The sequence below is a fragment of the Podarcis muralis genome, chromosome 7, assembly GCF_964188315.1.
Source record: "Podarcis muralis chromosome 7, rPodMur119.hap1.1, whole genome shotgun sequence".
NCBI classification, from domain to species: Eukaryota; Metazoa; Chordata; class Lepidosauria; order Squamata; family Lacertidae; genus Podarcis; species Podarcis muralis.
The window spans coordinates 74842120-74859423 of NC_135661.1; the positions used below are offsets into that span (position 1 = coordinate 74842120).

Genomic DNA, 17304 nt, shown 5'->3' on the forward strand with positions numbered 1-17304 from the left:
CAATCAACATCTCTTTTAAGCAATGTTTCCTTAGTTTTAATGCCCTTTAATACCTTTGTGGGAGTATAGAAAATCAGGCACACTTCTGGCATAAACATCTCTTTCCCAGAAGTGTTTGGGTAGTTTGTGCAGTGAATAGCCATAATAGGGAAAGTGCTGCATTGGCATTCATAACTACATCAGGTATCTTCAACCATTTTTAGACCCAGGACTCACTAACTAGGTGATCAAAAATAAGATACCTAACAGGCTGCCCCCCCTTTTTTTGTATAACGTAATATGCCTTCACACAACACTTTTGTTTACGTATTTGTTTTTGCAAGTATAAGGGCCATGTCATGCAGCCAGCATGCTTTTGCCATTTCAATCATGCAGCAGTATTGTGGCACGAATCTCATCAGCCAATATTGAGGGACACTTCCATGAACTAATCAGCAATATCTTGCAGTAAGGACAAGGCCCCTCCCCCAGTGAAGGATGCTGTGGATCATTAGGCATTACATAGAGGATTTCCAATACTCACACGTCTGCTACCACCGCCCTAAACAAGATAAAGAAATATGTTATTCCTTCATGTTTCATGAACATGATAAACATAGTGAACTTTTTGATTATTTCACACTGCCAAACTAGTCCAGGGCAACCTACTTCTTATGTTAAAGCCACAGGCACATTTCATCTATCTTTGTGTGTTTGTGGGTTGTGTGTGTTTTAACTACCTTCAAGGATCACAACCATGGTACTCTTATATGTATGCAAGGGAGCAAGTAGGCTGTATAAAAGATCCTTTATCTGCTGTAAACCTTGGCATCACTTTATTAGCATACAGAACGTTTAAGGATGAAGGTGGCGGCCTTCCCGGGCATTTTTCCGACAAAACCTACCAAATAACTCCTAGAGCTGTTGAATCTTGTTGGAACTGATGAAGAACTTTGCAGTCAACAACATTTCTCAAAGCAACTTTGCAACTTGTACCTTTGGGACTGCTTTGCATTTTGCAGCCATTGCAACTCACCCTTCACCTGTTCTGATGCTGCTCCAGGACAAACTACTCCTTATGTTAAAGCCACAGTCACATTTAATCTCTCTCCCCCCCCCCATCTGTGTGTGTGTGTGTGTGTGTGTGTGTGTGTGTGTTAAATACCTTCAAAGAATGAAGATATATTGTTAAATACCTTCAAAGATTAAAGATATAAAATCACTAATATACTAAATTCACACTTAGAAAACCACCACTGAAACAGAAAGGATGAAATCAATATTTCTACAACCAACATTTCTTTTAAGCAATGTTTCCTTAGTTAAAAACCTTTAATACCCTTTTGGGAGTATACAAAGTCAGGCACACATGTTTTCTGAACATGAACAGAAAAAATATTGGCAAGTTCTCCCCCCCCCCCCATATTGTCAGTGGCACCATCCTCCTTGATGCATCATCCCAGCGATCCTTATCTAACTCATATCACTTTTGCCTGTGGCCTCTGCAAGACTGCCTGATCCTAAAAGACAGATTGTGATTGACAGAAACGAGAGGCAACTGGCATCTGGGATAAACAGTTGTGGGCAATTATGACATGCAGTTGATTTGATTGCTCAATATTGTTGTTTTTTAAAAAAATAATTAATGATATTCCCGTTAAAAGTGATGTGCAATACTTACGCCTAATAAACCACCAAGCTGAAACAGAAAGGAGGAAATTGATTTTGCTACAATCATCTCTTTTAAACAATTTATCATTAGTTAACAACCTTTAATACCCTTGTGGGAGTATAGAAAATTGGGCACATTTCTGGCATAAACATCTCCTTCTCAGGAGTGTTCCCGCAACTCTTTTAGTAAAAGGCCATAACAGGAAAATGGTTGCAATGCCCTATATCATCTAAATCAAATATATGTTTCAAATACCTTCAAGTACTACAACCATGGTATTCAGGGGAAAACAGTTGTTCTTTTCCCTACACTGTAGTCTCAGTGAAAGTTGCCCCAGCAGAAAAGGCATAAGGGTACAGCCAAGAAGAACAGTCAACCTCTCTGCGGCTTCAGCCAGGTCAACCCTAAACGTCCCATTACAGTCCTTAAAATTTGCCCAGCCTTTAAATCTTAGACCTATCAAAAAGACATTTTAAAATTCCAGAAATCAAAACTTCTTATACTTTGTGTAAAGTATTTGTTTTTGTAAGTATTAGGGCCATGTCATGCAGCAAAGGTGCTTTAATGAGTTTAACCATTTCAACTACACAGCAGTATTGTGGGAGGGATCTAATCACCCAATACTGAGGGACACGTCAATGAACGAATTTTCAAAATCCTGAGTACTTCTCTGTGGCTCTCGTCTGTCACTTCTGTGTGGATTTTCTACAAACTAATGTGCAAAACCAGGCAATAAAAGACAAGGGTGCCTCATGGGAAGAAACTACAGACCATTCAGACAATACAGAGAAGATTTGCAAACCACCACCACACTATATTTTAGGTTTGGCTTGCAGGGTTCCTATGTGGATCTGGTTGGCCACTATGAGACCATAATGCTGGCCTGATATTTTTGTGTTCTTATAATCCTTATGATCTTGAAAGTCAAATGCTTGGTCACCTCTCAGTATGGCCCCTCATCCTTACTGTAAAGGTAAAGGTAAAGGGACCCCTGAACATTAGGTCCAGTCGCAGACGATTCTGGGGTTGCGGTGCTCATCTCACTTTACTGGCCAGAGCAGCACACTGAAACGCCATTTACCTTCCCACCGGAGCAGTACCTATTTACTTGCACTTTGACGTGCTTTCGAACTGCTAGGTTGGCAGGAGCAGGGACTGAGTAACGGGAGCTCACCCCCTCGCGGGGATTTGAACCGCCAACCTTCCGATCAGCAAGCCCTAGGCTCTGTGGTTTGGACCACAGCGTCACCCACGCCCCTCATCCTTACTGTAGAACATTTTAAAACTGCAGAAATCCATTTATGGGCACGTATGCAAATTCTCATTTTATTCTATTTTTTCTTTTAATCACTTTATTAGACCTGAAAACAATTTTGGATATTAGAGGGTGTGTGTTGAACCAACATGGATCCTAGCCAGCATTCAGATGTTCCCAAGCATGCAGGAATCTTGGAAACCCTTTTATTTATCCACTGGAAACATGAAAATGACATCCATTTTTAGCTAAAGGGGATTTCCCCCCCCCCCCAGTCATTCAGTTCTCTCAAAGCATAAAAGATTTGTAATACTTACAAGCTGAGGGGCCTAAGTTTAAAAACAAAAACAGCAATTAGATTGATTGGTCTGCAAGCCTCTTAAGACAAATAAAATACCATCAGCCCCCCTCCACCCCTTCAACAAAAGCTGATTCAAGTGGTGGCTCAGCTGGTCTGATTGAATTTCTGGGACAAAATAATTTTTACCTTCTTTTAAACAAGGAATACAGCAAATCCATAAAAGAAATTATTAGAAGCAGCAGCAATATATAAAAAAGATTGAAGCCAGCAACAGTTCACTCAAAAGCATTGCAAAATGGAGAGATCTCTGGGGCTCACTTAAAGATCTGAACTCAGAAAGCCAAAAAAATGTTCTGTTGGGAGGAAGTTCCACCACCAAGAAAGCTATGTGCCTAGAACCCACCAACCTATTCATTCTCAAGGTCAAGCCAATGAGAAGGCCTCTGAGACTGATCTTAGAGCCATTGGATCATAGGAAGCTGCCTTATACTGAGCCATATCACTGCCCCATACATCTCAGTATTGTCTACACTGACTGGTCGCAGCTCTCCAGGGTTTCAAACAGGAAATTTTCCCAGCTCATGTGTGTGAGTATGTGCATCAAACAAAACCGAGATATTGAATTCATATATGCAGAACATTTCAGCTTCTGCCTTCAGGAGGCTTGAAACATTTTGCTATATGAATTCAGTTTCTCTATTTTGTTAGCACAAAGAAGGATGAAACACTAGACTTGGAGGCTAAACTTCTCTGAATAAAGTTCCTTATGTGTGAAAAACACATTTTGTCACTATGGATGCAATCCCATGCATACTACATGATAATACGTCCTCTTAAACCTAATGGGACTTACTTCCTATTAAACAAAACAAAACAGTCTTGTGCTGCCATTGTTATCCTTTGGATTCAGGAAGCTATAGTTTCTATGCCAGCTCCTTCTATTTTTCCATGGTGTAGAATCCTAAAAGGAAGTGAATTTCCCTCATTTTTACCCAAATGGAAAACATTTACAATTAAATTGATCCCGTAAGTTGAATTGTAGGTTTTAGATCCCATGTGTAGAATAGCCCCTAAACGCATGGAGTTTTCATACGATCGTGCTTCAAGGAGCGTTTATGTCCTACAAAAACATTCACTTGCAGCTCACTGAATATCTAGCTAAGCAGTATTGAAATATTCTACATGGCTCCCTTAAGTTTAAAAACAGACTTACCGAGATGCTTCCATCTGGACAAAGGAGAAAGACAAGAAGAGCAGTGGTCACAACCTGGAGATGCATCTTGGCTTTGGGGTGGTGTCTTTCAGGAGTGAAGTCACCAAGGTGAAGAATGAGCAGTTTTACCTGCTGTATTTATACTATAATTCTGTCCTCAATTTTCAAGCCTGGTTGACCAAATGTAATACCTCTATTGTCAAGGGAACCTATGACTTTTGTCAATAAGGAAAGGTCAATTCATCATAGCTATCATCACATGGAAAGTAGTGGTTGGTTCCAAACACCAGGGGCCAACTTGGCAACAAAGAATAGGCGGCATTATTCTTCCTAACTTGGGTGTTAAAATGGCCCAAATTGACCTTTTCTAACTATGTGCAATGAGGGATGTGCCAGAACTTCTTTGTGACATGGATAATGCCTACATTTCTGAGTATAATTGAGGAGACCCTTACGAAGATGGAATGAATTTCTGAGGTGGCAATTCTTAAGCAAATTCAAAGAATAAGGTGGTCTACAAAGCAGTGGGGCAGCCTGGTACACTTGCCCTGGGCCTGCCAGACTGACGCTGTCATGCCAATAACACCTTGTTCCTCCCAGACAACCAAGGACTCCCGCCCCGGGTTTTAGACGAGCTCTGATGAGCCTGTCCCACAGAGTTCAGCAAGTTGCTTAGATATTACTACCTTTACAATTCCAGTATTTAGTATGTGCAAATGTTTGAAATTTACTACGTTAAATCCTAATCCGAAACAAGGTCATGAATTTCAAAGTGTAACCCAGTGGGGCTGAGTCAGAGTTTTTGGTTCCTATCCTAACCTGCACATAATATCAGCGAGTCAAGGACTGGTTTTATTTATCCTAAGGATCTTTCAGCATAAATGGGGGATGTCTGCAGTTGAGTTGAATGTGTATTTGATGCTATTTACATTCCCACTTAAGTAGCATCGTCCACTTGACATCCGCTTCAAATGACTTCTATCCTGCTATTTTTTCCCTTTTAAACATTGATGAATAGCACTGATTCAATGCTTGGAGCTAGGGTGCTGTCATCCATTAGAGTTGGCTAGCAGGAATGGTGGTCCCTAGTCATTGCCTTAGCTGCATGTATACCCACACTGAATTTGGGGAAGTTGAGTTCAAATAATTAAGAATGTTTCAGATCAGACTTGCAAGAGAGTAGAGTTGTAGCCCACTTACTATTGTATGTGTCAATTCCACAAGTTGATATTGTTAAAACACTGCTGCAAAAGCAATTTTGATGTGATACACATAACTTCATTATTTATTTGTGCAGTGTTTTATCAGTCCATTTACAAACCACCACTAAAAAAACCCAAAAAAAATTATGTGTTGTGGCCAATATTAGTCATACTCAGAGTAGACCCACTGAAATTAACTGACATGGATAATTTAGGTCAATTCATTTAAATGGGTCTACTCTGAGTAAAACATAGATGGCAATTACCCTTCCCCCCCAAGTATAAACTGTAGTAACAATATTCTTTTCCATCCTTTTTCTATCCCTTGTGCCGTCAGTTTCCTTTCAACAAAAGCAACGAGTTTCATCAATGAGTAAAAACTGAAGTATGAAGTGTAATCTCCACTAGATGTAACTCTCCTAAAAGATTAGACCACATTATAGTGATTCTCAAAAATTTATAGCCACAATATAGTGATTCTGTTTCATGCATTCACACTTTGCTACCCAGTTAGGACCCTATTTGAGCTTCACAGTCTGGGATATGATAGTGTTGGTGGCAGGGGTCTTGCTACACTAGAAAAACAAAACAGCTGGTAACTTGTGTTCTGGACGTAGCATGGGATAGATACTATTTTTTTGTTCTAGGTCTGTTCTAGAGTCATAGGTCAGTATGTTGCAACTTTCCGATGATTTTACATCACAGATCTACCCATCACCTGCAAACCAGCCATTGACCATCTTATGCTTGTCCTTTACCTGACCTTTCTACATATGTTTAAGCATACTAATCAGAACATAACCTGCCAGAACGGCAAAGGGCAAGTAAATGTGACAATCTGGATATTGTCAGTTTTTTATCAGTTGCCTGGGTTATTTTTGGCTATCTGCTGTTGCCTATGATAGAACAATCTTTCCAGGAACTTGGTGTCTCAGTAGATCCCATTCTTCTGCTTCAGCAATAAGTTTTAACAGCATTTATTGCAACTGATAACAGGCCTTTGATCCAGCTTCTGGCTCCTGAGAAATGGAAGTATGTTCTTTTTTCTATAAACAAAAACAAAACACTTGACCTACACAACCAAGGCACATTGCAGATTAGCATTTGAATGTCAGAACAAGTTGGCCCGACATCACCTGAGAATGCCTTCTTTCATGATCAAAGAAGGCTATGTGCCAATGACAGGGTTCCCCTGCCCCTGCAGTTCATGTGCCTGTGCTCCCTGCATGACAGACACTTTCAACAAGTATCCATAAGTCCTCCAGCTCATACCTATAGGCTACAGAAAGTAGCACACACTTTGCATTCAGGTCCTAAATTCAGTTTCCAGCATCTCCACGTAATGCTGGGGAAAACTCCCATATGAAACCCCAAAGAGCTACCATCAACCAGAATATACGGTATTGAGCTAGATAGACCAATGGTCTGTCCCAATGCAATACAACTTCTCATGTTCCTACTGAAGCTTTGTGTTCAAACTGATTCACTTATTATCCACCTGACTGCCTTGTCACATACCTAAGAGGTGCAAAGTGAAATTGGATACATTCTAATGGCCCACTCAAAATTCCAACCACCTCTTTTATTCCTAAAACATTCTAAAATGTTGGCTTCCGGTTCCCTATTTCCAAAAGAGGAGGTTTTTCTCTACCGGATTTAAGACTATATTATGAGGCATCTTGCATCTGTTGAATCCAGGAGTGGGTGGCATTAAAAAATACAGACCTGTTAGATCTAGAGGGACATGATAATAGATTTGGATGGCATGTGTATTTATGGTACGATAAAATCAAAGTAAACAGGGGTTTCAGAATCATATTATAAGAAAATCCATAATTAACGTCTGGGAAAAATATAAAGATATGTTAGAACAAAAAACACCATGGTGACTTTCGCCACTAGAAGTAATTTCATTGAAGAAAGTAAATATGAGGAGTAATTTGCCAACATATAGAGCTGCTAACAGAAGTAGAAAATCAGGTAAAATTAAAGGAATTTGAAGAGGTGAAAGAACAAGTATCAGATTGGTTGCAATACTTTCAACAAATATAAAAAAGAATGGGAAATGTTTATTATGTATTTACAAAATTATTGTAAACAGGTGAAAACATTGGTAGGATTTTAGGAACACTTGTAATTTAAGGAGGATTTATAGGTAATATGGGATGTGAAAAACTGGAATAGTATTGATATGCAGTTGAAAAGAAAGTCTGAAGTAACCAGGGACAAGATGGGGGGAAGTAGCAGGATTCATAGAATCTCAATTTTTGGATTTGATGTTCTTTTGGATGTATATATATTATCTTTTTTCTCTTTCTTTTCTTTTCTTTTTTTCTGTTATATTCTTTTGAAAACCAAACATTTTTTAAAGAATTCTAACCGCCTCTTTTATTCCTAAAACATTCTAACATGTTGGCATCCATTCCATTTCACTCTGCCTTAATGGAGGCAACCCCCACAACAGTGGGAGATCGTAGGCGAAGGAAAAACAAGGAAGATTGAAGGTAAATCAACATTGCAAATTTCCCCCAAGGATGGGGGGAATGGGCTTCACTCGCAGTTCGTCTCAATACCTGGCTCTTGCTCTGGCATGGAATGCAGGTGGTAGGGAGGCACTGAGTGCAAAAGCACCTCACCTGGTGAAAACCCTCCTATGCTGCCATTAAGAAGCAGAAGTTCTCCTGTTAATTAGAGCTTAATTGGACTAAAGTACAGGTGCATGCTAGAAGGGATGAGATCACAAACTGCAGAACAAATCACCTGCAAGGACTTTAAGGTCTGAATTTGGGATAAGACTTCATTCGGTGCAAAAGACAGTGGGGTGGAGGGGAGCCTACGGTTTCTTTATTTAAAGTTTTCTTCTCTATATTTATGATTCAGCAACCCTCCTCTGAATGTTAGTTGAAATTAAATTTGTACAAGTGAGGAGGGAAGAACTTGGATTATAAATATGGAATATAACGTCAAACAGAACTGTGTGTCTAAAAACGAAAAAGGGAGAGAAGCTCAATTTTGCAAAATGTTTACGATGGAAACTTAGAACTGACTCTACCCCATCCTTTATTATGTATGAAGTGAACTGAATAATGCTAAGAGGATTTGGAATTCAATTTAATTGGAAGGATAATTGGCCATATATCTTCAGCTGGAAGGAAGGGTGAAAGGAGTCTGTGAAGGAAATGATAAGGTTCTTTATTGAGTCATCTGCAGTTTGATGGACAACTCTTCTTCCCAGGCAGAGGGGGAAATGGTGACAAGTCTATTTACTGGGACAGAGCCACTTTTGCAACTGTTGTTAAAGTTCTCGGTGCAAAAAAAAACGAAGCATGGGATGGAGCAATGGAGAAATTTCTGGAACAACAATGGGATATCAGCTCCACCCAAGGCATAATGGATAACAGCAATAATTGGTGAAAGAAAAACATAACATCCTACAAGGACAGGAAGAAACACCATGGACAGAATAATTGTCACACAAAGGAAGAACAAGGATATGGTTTGAGTTCCTCACTTGTAGTTTTATAAATCATTTAATTGTCAACACAAATAGAAGTTATTAATATTGCAGTTGTTGTATAAGGGATTATTATGATGACCAGAATGTAATTGAAACTAATAAGATTTTGGAACCCAGAAATAAAGAAAAACATCAAATCATCAAATCTAGCATGTGGGAGGCCAACTTAACTAAATTATATAATTCGGTATTTGAATGATTGGTATTAATAATTATATTATAAATTGGTATTGTTATAATGAGGCTATTATTGAATACATTATTGAATGATGGGGTTATTATTGGTATAATAGTATAGTGTCCAGATCAAGGGAAGTAATAGTTCCACTCTATTCTGCCTTAGGGACGCGGGTGGCGCTGTGGGTAAAACCTCAGCGCCTAGGACTTGCCGATCGCATGGTCGGCGGTTCGAATCCCCGTGGCGGGGTGCGCTCCCGTCGTTCGGTCCCAGCGCCTGCCAACCTAGCAGTTCAAAAACACCTCCGGGTGCAAGTAGATAAATAGGGACCGCTTACTAGCGGGAAGGTAAACGGCATTCCGTGTGCTGCGCTGGCTCGCCAGATGCAGCTTGTCACACTGGCCACGTGACCCGGAAGTGTCTGCAGACAGCGCTGGTTCCCGGCCTATAGAGTGAGATGAGCGCAAAACCCTAGAGTCTGGCAAGACTGGCCTGAACGGCCAGGGGTACCTTTACCTTTTATTCTGCCTTAGTCAGACCACACTTGGAATACTGTGTCCAATTTTGGGCACCACAATTTAAGAAGGATGTTGACAAGCTGGAATATGTGCAGAGAAGGGCAACCAAGATGATCAAGGGTCTGGAAACCAAGCCTTATGAGGAGCACTGGAAGGAGCTGGATATGTTTAGCCTGGAAAAGAGAAGACTGATATGAGATATGATAGCCATCTTCAAATATCTAAAGACTGTCACATGGAAGAGGGAGCATGCTTGTTTTCTCCTGCTCTGAAGGGTAGGACTTGAACCAATGGCTACAAGTTGCAAAAAGGGAGATTCCGACTAAACATTTGGAAAAAACTTTCTGACAGTAACAGCTGTTCAGCAGTGGAACAGACTCCTACAATGGTGGTGGACTTTCCTTTCTTGGAGGTTTTAAAACAGAGGTTAGATGGCCAACTGTCATGGATGCTTTAGCTGAGATTCCTGCATTGCAGGGGGCTGGACTAGATGACCCTTGGGTCCCTTCGACCTCTATGATTCTATGATCCTAACAGTAGGCTAGCCAGCATCCAAAAAGTGCTTTTAAAAATGAGTTACTGATGGTGTGCTGAATCAGGAATCTATGTCAGATCAATAGTGAACAGGGTGGCAAAGGAGAGCTGGTTGGTTGTAGGTCTTTTGGCTACTTTTAGGGGAATTGTCACAGCTCTGAAAAGAATAGACTAATCTGGACATACCATTCACCAAAGTCACAGTAAAGGGGTATGCTCCCAAATGTATTAATGGAATTCAGTTTTTAATGACTGACTGGAGATGAAAGCTGCAGATATAATGCAAAAACATGGCTTTGGCCTGCAGAACAATTTTTAACAACCTATACAGCTACCTTTAGCCTATTATCTATTTGGCAGCTAACTCATAATGTGCTGCATGAAATGCCTAAATTTGATCACCTACCACAAGTAGTGTTCCTCTGTCAATTTTCCCAGTTTAACTCTGTGGTTAAACTATGGAATTTACTCGTACAGGAGACAGGGAAGGTCATCAACCTGGATGGCTTCAAAAGAGGATTAGAGGAATTAATGGAGTTAAATTCTATGAAAGACTACTGGCCATGACAGGTCTGCTTCCACGTTCAGAGGCTGCATGCTTCCATATGTTGGTTGTTGGAAGCCACAGAAGGGGATAGTGCACTTGTAGGTCCTGCTTGCGGCCTTCCCACGGGCATCTGATGAGAACAGGATGCTGGACTTGGTGGGCCATTGGGCTGCTCCAGCAGACTCTGCTTATGCTTGGTAGCCCATCTCCCCACGTTCATTGCGATGCATAATCAGTCCGTTACTTTCAGAGCTGCAACAATTTACCTGAATTTAATGCTAAATCTTGCCATGCAATGGTGTGTGATATTGAAAATGATAATCAAGGTCATTTTTGAGAGTGGCATTCAGCCACTTCTTCTCTGTCACTCTGTGTGCAATTGATCTGGCATGGGTGCCCACTTTTTACACACCAGTGCCAGTACAGGTAAGAATAATATTGCAGTTGGCTATGCCAGGTTTGTCTCTGCTTATCTTTCCGCTTTAGCTACAGCGGTTCATTTATTTAAGATAACGTCTCACTTTTACGCATGTGATTTATACCTCTCTGCCTCTCAGTTACAGATCTTTCTTTCATTCCATTTTCCTGTCTTGATATAAGATGGCTGTTTTCCTTTGTCTTTCATTTTCTCATGCTAAGCATTTCTAAAGCTGGTAAGTTGCCTTAAGTAGGCACTCAAGCTGTTCCACCTTCTTTTTCTTTATCATGTGAGGGTTTTGGGGGGTGAAGGACCTCTGTCCTACCCTACATGTATTCATTATAAACTCTGAAGGCAGCCTATCATGTGTTCATTGTGCTCCTGTGAACATCTGAAAAGGGGCCTGAGTTATGCTACAATGTCTTTCTCCTCAAGTGAATCTCTTTTGATTCTTTCATTCATGCTACCACACCGTATTGTAAAAATGTATCTGTATGTTTCTACAGTCCATATTTTCTTGTCAATCTATACTTCTACGGCTTCAACTGGCATTTTTGTTGTATTGGCTAGCTATTTTATTATTTATTTATTATTACATTTATATCCCATTTCCCCCTAAGTAACTCAAGCTGCCGTACATGGTTCTCCCCTCTTCCCATTTTATCCACAAACAACCCTGTGAGGTTGTTTAGGTTAAAAGACAGTGGTTTCGTACACTTGAAATGTTGCAAGGTCTCACACACAGACATACACACACACACACCCCACAGCACAATAAAAATTGCTCCATATTATATACATTGGTACACTTTTATACGTTTCCACATTGAATGCTGTCTGTTCACACCAGTGGGTGGAGCACTTTTTACACTTTACAAGGTTGGTTTCCTTGCAACTCCAAACCTCCCTACTCTGAAAATGTCTCCATGTGGTTGCCATATTTACAGCCACACCATTATATATCTGTCAGGTACAATATCCTAAAAGCCTAGGACAGAAAATGTTTGGTTTTTTTTAAATCATCTTTGTAAAGTGAACATGATTGGATCTCTGCCCAACACATCTTTCATTATACTTTGAAGAGGCAATAGTGGCTTATCTTAACCAGAGATTATTGGCCTTACATAACTGGACAAATTTTAAAATTAAAGCAAAGTTTTTGGTGTGAACATACATGAGCTAAATGAGGTGGCAGGGGTCACTGCTGCCTCAGTACCGTGTCTGCCAAGGAATTCAACTGACAATGAAATTCTCTCAAGCATCCAGCTGTTCCACTAATATATTCATTTCACTTCCTACCTCTCAAATGAAATAGTCCTTCTACCCCATAAACATCTTTTAGGATTGTTTAATTTTGAAATGTGCAGTTGTATCTATGCAGCTGGGTACTTTCATGGTGAAGGAGAAGATTTGCAACAAGAGCTGGCAAGAACCATAATGTGCATACCCCTTGGGGTTGTCCTCTTGCAACTTTCTGCCATGTCTTCTGAATTGGTTGTGCATACGTATGTTATGCATGGGACAATGTAGCCATGCTCTTTAAAATATTTAACAGATAGATTGGTGAGCATTATCTTAGCTGAATTTTACTTTTGGTCTTCATTGGTAATGGCAGTTTAAATTGTTGTGTTGTGCACAGAGATAATTAGTGACAGGGGTTGGGCTCCACATTCTGTAAATAATAAATAAACAAAACTATGCATACTGATAGTAGTAGAAAAGCACCTGGGCAGTATCTCTCTTTAAAGAAAAACATGGTTTTGCATAAGCAAGCCTGTAATTATAGCACAAACATCAATGAAAGTACTTGGGCAGTAATTTCTTGCATTATATGCCACACAGTAGAAGCTGAGATTACTAAACTGAGGTGGAACTGCATGAGAATTGAATGGTGTGGCACCTTCAAAGTCCTGTAACTTTAATGGAGTTCGAATCATAGCCCCAGATTTCAACACCATAGAGCAGTGGTTTTCAACCAGTGTGCCATGGCACCCTGGGGTGCCTTGAATGATGGTCAGGGGTGCTGTGGGCAACCCTGGCCTCTATCCCTCTTCCTTTCCTCCCTCCTCTGATGCCCTCTCGCGTCTGTGTACCTCCAAAGGCTTGGCAGCTGTTTGTTGCAGCAGCCCTGGCTACAAGCTCCCCAGGCGAATGGTGCCTCTGGGGCAGCCCAGGGGGTGTTTCTCAGGTTCCTGTGGGGCAGTGTGAGGGGGCACCTCTCTTTGGGGCAGGGGGGCAGCAGCGGCTTCACCGAGGACTCCAAAAGAGAGGGGAGAAGAGAGGAGTCTGAGGGAAGACTTCACAGGGGAGGGTGTTTGAAAAAGGGTGAGAAGCTACTAGCTCTGCAGGCAAGGGGTGACAAGCTGGGCTCCTGAGCAGGGCCGTCTTAAGCATATCAGGCACCGTGGTGCAAAAGATCCCTCCAACCTTTTTTAGGAAGATTCCCCAGAGTTGTTGACCTTTTTCTTAGGGAGCTAACACCACGCTTACACATCATCTCTGAAGCCCTTAGAACAAAATAAAATGAAAAGGCAGAAGAAAATCTAATAAAGTCCTCAATTCCAAAGCAAGACTCACTCAAGACTCACCAATTCTTCTAATTCATCCTCATGATTCAAATCACCACATATCAAAAAGTTAAAGCGATCACCAGTTTGTTGTTCTTTAAATAAATTAATAAAGACACAGACAATGAAGTTCCCGGCCAATTTGTGTTTAAGTACAAAGCTGACGTTTTCAAATATTGTGGGGAGTGGGGTGGGTGTGGGTGTAAAGCAGTGACATCCTGAACCTAAAAAGGACCCAAAACTTCAGTCACAAAGGCTGCAGCCCTGACTGCACTTACCTAAGAGTAAGCCGTGCTGAATCTAATAGGACCTTACTTCTGCATAGACAGTAGGACTGCAAGCACAGTTGGGAATTAGGGCTTTCTGTTTTAAGTCTCAGCCAGAGGAAAATGTAATATTGGAGATTAGGGAGAAAGGAATATGAATAGATTGGGGGGAGGAGGCGGACAGGAGACCAAAACCACAGGTAGCAAGACAAGGCACACTTTCTGGGGAGCATGTCTCACACACAGTTGCTTGGGGTGAGGACTGCAGAGGGACCATAGTTGGGTTTTGCGTGTGTGTTTTTCAGAAAAACGTAGAATTGGAAGGGACCCTGTGGGTCATCCAGCCCAACCCCCTGCAATGCTTTTTAGCTTGCATTGATCTCAAAAACCTTTGCAGCCCAGGTAGAGGAGGAAGAAAGTGGGCAAATTGGGGGGCGCCTCTCTTCTTTGCCATTGCCTGCCTCCCTCTTCACATAGGGCCAGCCGCTTCACAGCAGAACAGAGCATGAGGCAGCAACTGAGCAAAGCCAGGCGCCTGGGTGCATGCGCCACTGCGTCAAGCGAGGGTTCGTGTGCCGCTGCTGCTGAGCGTTGGCTCGGTTTTTCCCCTTTTAGCCTTCTGGCGCCCTGTAATAGAACTTCCTCAGTGCCCCTATAGTTTTATGTGCTTTGACTTTCATTGCCTAAATATGACAATTCCAAGCAAGGGTTTCACTAGAGTACACCCAGATATCTAAGTGAGCAAGTTTGTCCTATAGCTTGCACCATTTAAATCTAGGGCTGTGTTTGCTAAAAATCATAATCTTGGTCTTAGAGTAAGTTATAGATACCTTTTCCTGTTTACAGTATGTGCTGATCACTTCCAAGAGTTTTTTGAGGTCCAGCCGGGAAAGGGAGAGGAGCACTAACTCATCTGTCTACATCAAGACTTTGATCTTTCTATTCCTAATTACTGGAGAGGTGAAATTTTCTTCTTCATCATCATCACCATCATCTTCGTTTATTAATACCTTGCCTATCTGGCTGGGTTTCCCCAGCCACTCTGGGCAGCTCCCAACAGAATATTAATAATAATGATAAAAAAGCGATGAAACATCAAACATTAAAAACCTCCCTGAACAGGACCGTCTTCAGATGTCTTTTAAAGGTCAGTTGTTTATTTCCCTGACATCTGATGGGAGGGCACTCCACAGGGAGGGCGCCACTACCAAATCATTACTATAAAAGTTTTTAAAAGGGGGAGCCAGGACGCAGCCTTGCTTCACCTTGCCTTTCACTGTCTTTAACCAATGAGTGAATTCAGAGGTGCTACTGATGAGTGTTTATTTTGGACACTAGGCAACAGTAATCCACAGAGCTCTAAATATCTGTTTTGCCTTTTAGTGCTTTATTTGGCAGGCAAAATAAAGGACAGGTTGGTGAGGGGGGTGATTGAGGGCTTAAAATTACTTTACCTGGTGCAGAAATGATTTCAAACAAACAAACATTAAAGGGGAGAAGAGAGGGCAACAAATTCTACTTCTCTTCCTCAACAGAGCTTTGCTTCCAACCTAACAGGGTATGCAAAACCCTTCAGAGGGAGATGTGAACCAGGATTTATTCAATTGGGGAAGGGAAAAAGAGGATAGGAAGCAAGAGGGATGTGTTATTTTTGCTCCACAACCTTTTGTGTCTGGATTATTTATACTTCTTGAAATATGGCAACCCTATTTAATATAGGGTTGCCATATTTCAAGAAGTATAAATAATCCAGACACAAAAGGTTGTGGAGCTTTGGGGGGGGGGGGCGCGATTGCTGTTCACTGTCTGCCTGATCCCTTACCCAAAAGGATCCAGCCCACCCTTCCACTTTGGCACAGCCTCAAAATGTAAATAATAATAATAAAATCAACCAACCACAAAAACCTGGACATTTCATGTAAAATGTAAAAAACATTCCCCCGGTCCCCCCCAAACCTGGGAAGTCTCGAAGCAACAGATGTGGACGGACTGCAATAATGTAGCTAAGTCAAACGTGAGCCATTAAAAGTCTCTCTCAGACTTGTTTCTGGCTCCACACAGTCTCAACCCCAAGCTCTGTTGCACTCCTTGGCCGCTGAGGGAGACAGGGCAGAGGATGGAGGCTACTCTCTCCTCCATAGCCCTCCGTAGACATTTCATTTCCCTTCCTTCCCTCTCTCGAATCTCCTCAGGCTCCCTCCTCTCTCTTGGGCCTTCAAGTCTCCTCAGAATCTCCTCAGGATTCCCTCCAAAATCTTCTGAGGGAGAAGCCTTCCCTCAGCCCTCTTCTGCAGTTGCACCAGGCCCCTCACAAGCGGCTGAGCCACATGAGCATTTTTTGTCAATTTTAATCACAAGCTCTTTTGACTACTTCAGATGAGAAGTGTGAAATAAATCCATGAAATAAAATTATTATCAACAAAATTAAGCTCAACGGCCGAGGCTTGGGCTAGTGGTTCGTGTCTTAATATAGAAGCACACCTCTCCCTCACTTCATTGAGACATCAGATTTAAAAACAACACCTTTTCTGTCAGGTTTTTTTTGGGGGGGGTCGAAAGGTGAAGACATATTTGACCTTCACCACTGTTAATTGTGTTATTTGTTATTTTGTTTTTACCATGTGAGCCGTTTTGAGTCACTTGACTGTAAAACAATGCAACATCATTTGCGTAATTCGTGAGAATGTTTCTTCCTTATGTTATGTTCGCTTGTATATATCGCCTTATTTTGTTGTCCATCACTCTGAGACCATTTCTGGTGAATGCAGTATAGAAATATAGTAAATAAATAAAGACTAGGATTTTTTTTGTTAATAAGTAACATGGAATGCTCTCTCCAGGCTGGTGCCTTCATTATATATTTTGACGCCGGTCAAAAATCTTCTTTAACCAGGCCCGATTGGCTGATTGATATCTGATACCCGATAAAAATGTGTGACAGAAGGGAGGATTATTGGGTTTTTCTTGTTTATTTTTATTATGTATTTTCTGTTTTTATATTGTGATTTTATGTTGTGAGGCCTGCAGGTGTAGGGCAGTATACAATTATTAATAATAATAATATTAAAGATTGCTGCATTCAAAACATTTGTGGAAAGAAATCAAGGGTTGTATTCAAAGTCAGACCAATTTAAATG

The 17304-nt window shown here is 41.1% G+C and overlaps 1 long non-coding RNA gene across 1 annotated transcript; it reads right to left on the bottom strand.

Moving 5' to 3' along the window:
• Nucleotides 1-522: 522 nt before the first annotated feature.
• Nucleotides 523-16658, bottom strand: LOC144328476 (uncharacterized). Its single transcript, XR_013393751.1, has 5 exons — nt 16124-16658; nt 14180-14235; nt 3224-3235; nt 1661-1678; nt 523-541 (listed from the first exon to the last, which is right to left on the bottom strand). It is a non-coding gene; the product is annotated as an uncharacterized LOC144328476 (long non-coding RNA).
• Between the last annotated feature and the right edge of the window lie 646 nt (nt 16659-17304).